The sequence below is a fragment of the Zingiber officinale genome, chromosome 2A (assembly GCF_018446385.1).
Source record: "Zingiber officinale cultivar Zhangliang chromosome 2A, Zo_v1.1, whole genome shotgun sequence".
Classification (NCBI taxonomy): Eukaryota; Viridiplantae; Streptophyta; class Magnoliopsida; order Zingiberales; family Zingiberaceae; genus Zingiber; species Zingiber officinale.
Window position 1 is genome coordinate 119,556,678 of NC_055988.1, and position 6,212 is coordinate 119,562,889.

At 49.5% G+C, this 6,212-nt stretch overlaps 1 pseudogene; it reads right to left on the reverse strand.

The window, feature by feature from the left end:
* Positions 1 to 4,288: 4,288 nt before the first annotated feature.
* LOC122043940 lies at positions 4,289 to 5,873 on the reverse strand (annotated as a pseudogene).
* Between the last annotated feature and the right edge of the window lie 339 nt (positions 5,874 to 6,212).

Here is a 6,212-nt window from a genome sequence, read left to right on the forward strand (position 1 = left end):
CAGCAACCAGGGAGCTCTCTGCTTCCTTCAGCTTCTCGGACAAGTGTCGGGCTTTCTTGTTCTTTTCTTCTAGGTCGGCGATGACCCGTTGCTTCCTCGTGGAGGCCAACTCCAGCTTCCTGTCGTAGGTCTCCAGTTGCGCCTCGATCTGACTCAGCCTACTGGCCTGTTAACCCGACTTCTGTTGTTCCTCCGTCAGAAGTTGTTGGGCCTTCTCCAGCTTTGCCTTCAGCCGAGCGGGTGAAGGCCCTCGGGAGGAAGAGCCTTCTCCCAAAAGTTTGAGTTGCTTCAGCTTGTCCTCCACCTGTGTCAACCGCTGGCACATGGCGATGCTTTCCACCCAGTACTGCAAAACGAATATTAGTGTCAATCGGAGGTAACTTATGAAGTGGACCAAGAGTACTAACCCCGGTGGACATCTCCAGATGACTGTCGGCCAGCACACCCGGTGGTTTCATGGCCGCTCGTGCCCTCGCCTCCTCCCATACACGGCCGAGCCGACCCCGGATGTAGACTTGATGTTAGGAAGATTCAACCTGGTCGCCCGAGGCGCGAAGATCCTCGGTTGGCAGTCGAAGGGTGGCGGTTACGAATTGTCTCCCGCCCGGCGCCGATTGGGCAGAGGCAGACGGACTAGAGGAGTGGGCAGGGCGAACGGGAAGAATGGCCGAGCGGGTTATCCTCCTCCCAGCTGGAGGAAGGGAGCTAAGTGGCTGCACGGGAAGTGGCTCTTGCAGCTCGGCTATAGATGGGGTCCGATCGGAGGAGGTCGCCTCCACTGTTGTGGGGGCTGTGAGGGGACGCCTCCCGAGGAAGTTTGCACAACCGACGTGGCGGATCGGGAAGGCACGTTGGCTCGACGTCGCTTACAGGTGAGAGACACATCATCACTTGAGGACCCTGATCCCTCGGCTTGAATGACGGGAGGCGCCTCTTGGGCCACTCCTGGGTTAATAGTCCTGCCCACGCTTGGCGTCTGTTCGGCGACCCCATCACCCGCAGTGGCAGTTTCCCCAGCTGTGCCCTCCTGCGAGTCGACCGGGGTCAAGCGAAGTCGTTCCATCTCCTTGGCTGCAGCTGCCTCAATCTCGGCCTGCTTGGCCTTCATTTTACCCGCGGCTCGGGCTCGCATCATAATATCAGCTGCAAAAGAAAAACAGAATCAGTTAGAGTCAAAGGAAGAAGGTTTAAGAAATTTTTTACCTAGGTTGCTCGGAAGCTTCACTCGGCTTGGACTCAGCCCAAAGATGTACATTACTCCCTCTGGAAGCAATTTGTGGATATCGAACTTCAGACCGGCCAACATGTTAGCGGTGTGGAGGTAATCTGGCTGGGTCTTGTACCTCTTCAGTTCGGGCGGAGGTGGCAAAGTGGTCTGCCATTGGGTGCGGAAGCATAGTCGCTCGGGGAATCTGATGTAGAAGAAATACTCCTTCCAGTGCTTGTTGGAGAAGGGCATCCTATCGAAAAACACTAAGCCGATTCGGGATTGGAAAAGATACGTGCCCAGCTCGGATTGTTTAGGGTAGTAAAAGTAGTGGAAGACCTGAGGGGTCAGTGGGATGTTGTGCACTCTGAACAACACCACCACGTCGCACAGCAGGCGGAAAGAATTAGGGACGAGCTGGGCGAGCGGGATTCGAAAGAAATTGCAAACTTCAGTTATGAATGGATGGATAGGGAACCGAAGACCGGCCACGAACTATTCTCGAAAGAAACAAACAGCACCGGTCAGCGGGTTATGTGGCCGATCGGTCGGTTCAGGCAGGACAAGCTCGTGGTTGGACGGGAGGTCAAAGGCATTTACAAGATATATCATGTCGCCCACGTCAAACCTGGTCTCCATAGCGGTATACCTGGGACCCAGGGCGACATCAACCGATTGGGAAGAACTTGCCATGGCCGAGGAAGAAACAAAAACAGAGTCTGATGAAAAGGTCACCGCGGAAATTGAGGGATAGTGTCGACATGGAACACTGGAAAACGTGAGAAATAGAACAAAAAGGAAAGGAGGAGTCTTACGGGAAAGAGGAAGCTGAGGATCATCGGAGCACTCAACACAGGATCGCCGGAGCACTTAACGCAGAATCGCCAGAGCAAGCAAGCAAGCAACCGCAGCAATAAGACAGAGGTCGGCGTATCAGGCTTATAAAGGCAGAGCTCGGCTAAGCGGAGCCATCCGATCTAGGTCACAAAGACCAACGCGTATATCCGACCGTTGATTTTGAACGGTCACCTGTCACATTATCACAGACCCTTCGATCGCAGGGCAAAGGCAGCGATGATACATGACATCCGCCCATTGGGCACATTTAATGAACGTCATAACCCGCGTGCTTGGCCTTAATGGCAAGGATTTGCATGAATTTTGAGGCGATCTGGATGACGTCAGCTTTGACCACCTGCGGACCAGGGGCCCGAAGCAGCAAAAGTAGCATATGTCAGCGTGTGAGCTGTCGTTCGGCATATGAGAGCGCGGTCCAGGATGTTCGCCACTATTGAATTAGCCGACCGGAGCATCTTTCAGCGTCCTTGTCGATCATCCAACTGGACGTTAGACTACTTATCCAGTCAGTCAGACTTTCAGCCTCCTTCGACTAGACTTGAGGGGAAGGCACGTGATCCGGTGGTAAAGGAGGGGGCCCATCCAGCAGAAGGTCAAAGTGGTCAACGCCCTACAGGCGCCCGACCGAGCGATTTACCCCCCGATCGCCTGGAGGATAGCCGACCCGGCATCTCGACAGCTCAGCTCGACACCGAGTTTCCGACGCTCTTAAAACAAAACGGGAAGGGATAACGACCGAGCGGGCATTCCGCTCGGCCGACGCCAGACGAAACATCGGTCATGTAGTTAAAGCGCACTCACCCGATAGGGTGAACTCGGACATCAAGCAACCGACCGAGCAGACATCCTTCTAGAGGCGCTGGCATAGCCAAGGGGGCCTCCGCTCAGCCCAAGGAGGGCATCTGGCCGAATGGCCCGTCCGCTCGGCCCGGTGAAGGACAAGGGGAGCAGGCACTAATATCTTCCTAGGAACCAGTGCCGTCGACAGGAGGCATGGTTAGCAGCAGAGAATCGTACAGTGGAAATTTCCACTATCACGTCAGAGATATGATCGTGCTGTTAAGGTATGGAGACAGACGCACTTTCCTGACACACTCATTCCAGGTATGCTTTGATAACTGTGCACATCTCGAGAAGCGTGCATACGCATCTGGGGAGCGCTATATAAAGACCCCCAGACTCTGACGGAGGTATGCACTATTCATTACTGTAGCTACAATCCTCGTCATTCTCTTTCAATTTCTTGTCGCCATGAGCTAACTTGAGCGTCGGAGGACCGTCGCCGGGAATTCCTTCCTGACTCGATTTTGTGCTTGCAGGTTCTCGCCGGAGGTCTACGTCACTTAGAGGGCCACGCGGAGTCAACGAGAGCGTTACGTCCCCAGCGACATCGACTCAGCACTCGGACAGGATCAATTATAATGGGCCAACATGCATGTTTGAAGAATTTGGATATTAATTGAGCTAAAAGAAAGCCCATAAGGGAGTTAAACCTTTTTAATATGATTTAGATAACTTCATAAATAATCGACAAAAATTTAAAACGACACCCATAGTTATTATTATTTTAATTAAGCATACATATTTTTTTAAAAAGTAAAAAAAAAAATATCTCACCATATTTCTCAATCTAAAAATATTTTTATTTAGGACTGCTCCACGCTACCTGTTACATATTAAAGTAAATTATTTTTTAAGTTAACTTGCTCATACTTTCGTATGATTTTTTACTAGTTAAAATTACTTTAAAATAATTACAAATATTTTTAAATAATTATAGTAGAAATTGCAATATTGTGGAGCTATTAAAATTTTTTTTACACTTTTATAGTAACTATTTAATAACTACTATAAAATTTTAGTGATTATTTTAATAGTTGTTATCATAATTTTAAAGTGTTTTAATAATATTAAAATAAATTTTATTAATTATTTTTAATTGACCTACTAGTAATTTATGCATAGCATTTTTGAAAAATTTAAAATAATTTTATTAATGCATTGCAATAGTTACGATATATCTACTCTAATAATATTGGAAAACAATATTTTTAAAATCGAAAATACACGTTCTTTTAATTATTATAATAAATATAGATACATTTTATTTATGAATGTCAAATTTATTAATATATAGATTATTTATTTTTATATATTTTATATTATTATTGAGTTACACGTATTATGGCAATTGACAAGTTGACATTTTATATAATACGTGGATTAGTAAAGATGATGTGGCCGTTGGGGCTCGACGATCGCTTGCAATGGCACCTTCCGCGGCATGGTTATACCGGGCGCCTCCTCCATGCTCACCTCCTCCGGCCTCACCCCCGCCGGCAACCGCCATTCGAATCCGTGAACCAGATTGGCCAGCACTAACTGGATCATTTTCAATCCCAATTCGTACGCTGGGCACATCCTCCGCCCTGCCCCAAAAGGCACCAGCTCCATGTCCTGGCCCTTCACGTCGACTCCGCTGCCCAACCCAAGAACCGCTCCGGCCAGAACTCCTCCGGCGCCTCCCACACATCCGGGTCCCGCCCCATGGCCCACACGTTCACCAGAACGATCGTCCCCGCAGGGACTTCATACCCGCCGCAGTCCTCGCCCGCGACGGCGTGCTCCCGAGAGAGCCGCGGCATGAGCAGCGGCGCCGCCGGGTGCAAGCGCATCGTCTCCTTGACGATGGCCACCAGGTACGGAAGACGAGGGATGTCATCCTCCTCCACCCACCGCCCGCGGCCTACCACCTGCTCCAGCTCCTCTGCTGCCTTCCTCTGTTTCTCGGGGTTCCGTACGAGCTCCGAGATGGCCCATTCGATGGTCAACGACGACGTTTCTGAGGCGCCGACGAATATGTCCTGTATAAAATTAATCAATTAAAGCATTCAAATAAAATATTGAAATAAAATGTCGATTAATCTACTTGAACGATAGCCTTGACTTTGTCCCTATCAAGTCTGGTATCTTTGTCCATGGTTGGATCGTCGACCATCAGAAGGAGCACGTCGACAATGTCCTTGGCAACGAAGGCGTCGCCTTCTCGGAGGCGGCGCTCCTCGTGGTCGACCAGAATTTGCTCGTTCAAGCCGTCGAGCTTCCGGCCCAGCAGCTTCATCCGGCGGACGTAGCCCTGCAGGTCGAGGAATCCGAGCCATGGAATGTAGTCGCCGAGGTTGAAGACTCCATGAAGCAGCATGATTTCCTCGATCACTTCCTTGAAGTCCTGTGCTACGTATTGCTTCCCAAAAGCTATGCGGTTGATGACATTGAACGCGAAGACGAAGAGCAATTCCCTTAGGACGACCTGCGGCGACGCGTCGAAAATGCGGCGCAGAAGGCCGTGGACCTCGTCGACGCGGATGGAGGAGAAGGAGTGGAGGCGTTTGGCGCTGAACAGCTCGGTGAGGAAGAGGCGACGGACCAGTCGCCAGTAGGAGCCGTAGGGTAACCAAAGCATGTCAGAAGAATTGTATGCTGTGTACTTGCCGACGGCCATGTTGGGGAGGGTGGAGAAGGAGAGGTCGTGGGTCTTGAAGAAGAACCGGGCGGCGGCGGCTGAGGATCCGACGACGGTGGGGCGGGAGCCGAGGCGGAGGTACATGAGGGGACCGTGCTTCTTGGCGAGGGCGTGGAGGGATTGGTGGATAAGTGGGCCGATCAGGTGGAGGTTTCCGATCACCGGCAATGGCTTGGGACCTGGAGGAAGGTTAAACTTGCGGCTGCGGCGGCGGTGGCTGATGACGGCCGGAAGTGCTAGGATAAGTATAAATGCGATGACCAAGTGGGTGACGATTAGCTCCATATTGTTCTCTCCGAATAGATTGATTTTATTAAACAGTAGAGCATATTTATAAAGTTCATTTATCTCGAGTCACCACTTTTCTCGGGCATTGAACAATTGAAGCAAAGGAGATTCGATTATAATAAATTGAAATTAAATCTTAACTATAATAGAAAAATGGGGAATGGGAAAATCATTTTCAATTTAAATAAGACTCGTGTAGAAAAATACCATTTAATCAGAAATAATTTAGATGCATCTGAAAATTGCATAGAGTAAATAACTTGTCTAGAAAAACTACAGCGTAATTAGTCAGTAATATAGCAGCATCTGAAGATTGTATAGATTAAATTATAAGTG